General features: G+C 39.7%; 1 long non-coding RNA gene across 1 annotated transcript in view; it reads left to right on the top strand.

The window, feature by feature from the left end:
- LOC109287292 overlaps nucleotides 1-1,986 on the top strand; it is a 7,261-nt gene extending 5,275 nt beyond the window's left edge. Inside the window, exons 2-3 of the long non-coding RNA XR_002094818.1 lie at nucleotides 793-875; nucleotides 1,709-1,986. This is a non-coding gene — a long non-coding RNA (uncharacterized LOC109287292). The remainder of the gene's footprint in view (nucleotides 1-792; nucleotides 876-1,708) is intronic.
- The last annotated feature ends 2,584 nt before the right edge of the window (nucleotides 1,987-4,570 follow it).

The raw sequence follows: 4,570 nt of genomic DNA, 5'->3' as shown, positions 1-4,570 counted from the left end.
CCTCCCCCCCCCCCCACTGAGATGGGTAGTAGCCAGGGACATTTTTTTAGGCCCCTGATACATGTAAGCACCACCTCCCCTCCATTTTGTGCCCAGTGACACCTGGCCCCCTCTCCCATTTGCCTCCACCCACTGCTGTCCACAGAGTAACTGGGGACAGCTGTAGCAGAAGGGGTAAATGGAAGGGAAGAATGAAGGAGATGCTGTTGAGCACAAAGGGGAAGTGGGGATTGAGGGATTTTTTACCTGATTCAGGGACTTGGAAAAAAAAGTCCCTGGCTTCTGCTTCCATGGGATAAAAAGGGGATGTGACCAAGCTGCTGCACCCCCTCTTGATCTCCCTGTGGCAGTACCTAGGTGCTTGCTTGTGTGGTCTGGTGAATGTTTTCCTTCCTCTCCTCTGTAAAGACAGCAGGCAGGAAGCTGGTCCTCTCTTCTTTTGCGTTGCCACTGTTGACTGTATGCAGCCTTGTCTCCCAGCCTTTGCTGTTGTGCCGGCAGCTACCCTGCTCTGTGCAGCAGCTGATCTGAAGCCTCCCTGCAGGATAGCTGATTACAGAGCTAGGCTTCAGGGCTAGCAAATGACTCATGCTGCCTTTTCTGAACGGTTTTACAGGCTGAAATGTTTTGAGAAGAGTGTGTGTTATATTTCCCTTTCTCTTTCCTGATAACTTATAATTAAAAATTGCATGGGACTTTTTGTAAGAACAGAGAGAATGGTTTCCCCGGGGGTCCTGCTCAAATGAGATAATTCCATTTTGACTACTTAAATTTCCTCTGCTCTTTCAACAGAATGAAGGAGATATCTATCCATTCTTCCTTCTTGTCCTAAAGTATGATGCATTATTGAATGCTTGCCTTGCTTCACTTCAGGGGTAGGCAAACTAATTCTTGTATCTGTGGCCTGCTTTTGCTTCCAGCAGAGGCAATGGCATGACTCTCTTAGACTTCACTGTGGGTAGGATCCTTTTCTAAAAGGCCCAACATCCTGTTTGTATACGATATCACTTGGCCCACTTAGCATTTTCTAAATCACAATCTTGGTGCCATGAAAGGGATGAACAAGGGGGAAGAAGAAAATTATATTGTCTTTCTTCTGAAATTTGTTGAAAGATTGCAAGGCTGTGCATTCAAGCCTTTACAGGAGTCTAAATTAACATAAGAGGATTTCACAACCTTATTTACTAGTCACTTTTAAAGTGCTTTTAAATGCCTTGTAGCTTTTAAAAGGTTTTCCCAGCTTGCTTTCTAACTTTTTTATTATTAAATAACTGATTAAGTTTTATATTACTTGCTTGGTTCCCCCCAGATCTCTTCACGAGAGACATTTAAAGGAGAATGCAAAAAGCCCTGGCTCTGGGTGAATCTCTGCTGAAATCTAGGCATGCAGTTTCTATTTTTAAAGTAGAATGTAGGATTTTTTTAATACTATAATACTGCTGAGTTGGCTGCAGTTATACATAGCTCTTCACCCTCTGTCTGAGCCATTTTTAACTGTAATGTTCTATTTTAAAGAAAGTTTTATCTAAGAAGAGACATGCTTCTAATGGCCTTTTTTTCAGTGAAGATGGAGTTTAAAATTGGTGCAGATGGACCAGGATGACTCAAGAGCATTATAGCCCTATAATTCATACCTGCTTGTGTCTTGTTATAGAAATGCCTGTTAGGACATAATAATTAAGTTGAAATTCTCCTTTTTTTACTAAAGCAAGAATTCAGCCCCTTTATGTGAAGAATGCATCACAAATTCAATGAATGAAGACCTGAATTTTCCTGAGGATTTGAGGTAAACTTGAGTTTATTCACAAAAATTAATAACTGTGATTGTTTCTGGTAAGTCTAATTCTCCCCTGCCTCCCATATTTCTCAAGCTATTACTATATATTTTTTGCACACAACACTCACCCATTTCTAAAAATCAGCTCTTGAAAACTAATGTGTACTTTAAGAGAAGTAATATGGTAATAGTATTTGTATTTCCTGTAACTTTAGCCAAGCACCTGCTCTATAAGAAGCAGCACAATAAGCATGCTCAGCTCCCTAGCTGCTGCTACTTACTACAACTTGCCAAGCTTTTCAAGGAAAGAGATTTTTTTTTCTTCATTTTGCCTTTCAAACAAAAGGTCCATATCTCATTTGGAGGAATGTTATATACTGGAGAGTACACTAATCAGTTTGTTATTACCTCTTTAAAACTTCCATATAATTTTTTTTTCAGAAAATTTTGAATACTAACGTGTAAGTTACTAGCAAAAATACTAATAACTAGTAGCAAAGTTACTAATGATTGTACTTGACTGTTATGATTATAGTATCAGCTCAATACCTGATGACAATTTTCTGAAGGCTTTGGAACTGAACAGTATACATGCAAATTGCTTTGCAGCTCATGCTGGAAAAACAATGGGATACTTTAAATTAGTTCCAGAAGGTAATAAATAACAAGCAAAGAACTTTTTTGCCTAGTAGCTGAAGTGGGTTTTCAACACTTGAGATTCTAATGTTCAGGTGTTAGATGTTTTTTACTGTTTGACTGACATAAACTTTAATTTTGGAGTAGTCTCTAGTATCATTAATGTAAGAGGTAACCTAAATAATTGTAAATTTTATAACTAGGAGGAACTGTTACATGCCATAATTCTACAGGTTGAAATGAGTTAAAGGAAGAATAAAAACCACTTTTTGCTTCTGTTAGTTGCTCTGTACACAGATGGGAGAGATTAAGATTTAACTCTGTATCCCTAGACACTTGGCCCAATCTTGCGTACAACCACAATTTTGCCTCAGCGGATCTCCTCAAAGTCAGCAGAACCCAAATGGTGATGTATCTCTGCAATAATGTAATCTTCACCCACTCACCTGCAGAGGGTGTGTTGTGGTATAATTCATTGTACTTTAATGGTGGTAGGAGATGGTAACAGCATCTATATAGCATGTGTGCGCACATACACACAGGTACTTTGTTAATTAGCACTTGCAGAAGGTAAGTGAAAGAGTTTTCCGATGCATCTGAGGCATACACTACCCCTGAAGACACAAATCTTCTTTTTCCTTGCAAAAGGATAGGGAAAATAATGGGGCTAGTCAAACTGGAGAATCATGGGATCCATGGCTTCTACGGGCACCTTTACATTGGCCTCTCAAGCCAGCATGTCTCACCTGTGGAATGTCTCAATGATACTGAATCCCAATCAGTGAAAAGAAGATTTACCTACTGAGATGGAAGACTTTCTGTTTTGAAGTAAACCCAATGCAGATTTCCAGGGGAAAGGAGTGAGGAATGGGAGTCTGGAATGAAAGCTTTGGTGCTTGGCAGAGTGGGGAGATGAAAGTACAAAGGCATGCGAGATCCCTCCCTCCTGATCTCCAGTGAAAAAAAAGCACCAGCACATGTGTGGTGTCTGAATGGGGTGTCACATTCCTGGTTCACCTTGGATGACAGAACTCTATTTGCCTTGAGAGCTAGAAGTCCAGCTTAGAGCTGAACATATCTCATGTGAACTGTTTTTTGTATGCAAACTGCTTCCAAGTATTTTAAGTTCAAAATGATTTATTTTTGATTAAATGAAACAATTGCACTCTCCATGAGAGAGTTCAATGTGCCCTTCTCTATAAAAATCTGTGATAGCTGAATGAACAAAATGGCTGCTGTTTCTATCTACAGGCAGAATTCTTAGAAATAGCACATAGAAAACAATGGCACTACAGTTTCATAGCTGCATGCACAACAAGATCCTCTTATAAAATAAAGGTGCCCTTTGAACAGATTGGAAATCTGTATTACAGACTGAACTCTGAGATTCTGGACTCCAGCCTGTCTCTAAAATTTGACATGGTATATTGCATGAAGGCAAGTGGCTCATCAGGCTCGCAGAAGTCATCCGAGAGCCAATGTTTCAGATTTTTGGCAGGGATTGGTGGGGAACCAAGGAAGTAAATACTTTCCCTGACAAACTTTGCAATTTATTTTGTGACATGTAGTATGCAGCAGAAAGAAAAACCAGCTGTTTTTGAATGATAACTGCAGATTTTGAAATGAAGCACAGCAAGTAGGAAAATACCATGGAACCTATGACAGATATTAATATCCATCCAATACAGCAAGTTTTATTTAAGCCTTTCTAAACAATGCCTGTACAACTGAAGTGCTATGATGCACCGTGGCTGTTTAGGGGAGACATGTCTAACAATATTTTCCAGTTCTGATCTGGCCTGATGTTATGCACCATTCTCTTACAAGACTGAGGCAGCATGATTGGAGTAAGAAGCATTAACTATGAGTCCCGTGCACTTAGCTCTCCAATATTCCTAGATATTGTGTGTTAAAGTTGCACCGTTGGACTTATTAGGCTCAACTTCTGTCTTGTTTTCCCTTTTCCAGATGCCTTCTTTTCCCTTAGTTTCTTGTTGGATCATCTTTGCAATTCCTTGGGCCAGATCTTCAGTTGGCATCAGTCGATGAAACTCCCACGGACTTTATTTCCTACCTACTGAGGCATTTGTTGCCCCTTTGAGTATAGTTCTTTGGTACAAACCTAATGCCTCACTCTTGTAAAAAAAATAAAATAAA

Source organism: Gavialis gangeticus, unplaced genomic scaffold (genome assembly GCF_001723915.1).
Source record: "Gavialis gangeticus isolate Ggan-Ray unplaced genomic scaffold, GavGan_comp1, whole genome shotgun sequence".
NCBI classification, from domain to species: domain Eukaryota; kingdom Metazoa; phylum Chordata; order Crocodylia; family Gavialidae; genus Gavialis; species Gavialis gangeticus.
Note: the sequence above shows the minus strand (reverse complement) of the source record. Positions and strands in the feature narration are given on the sequence as shown.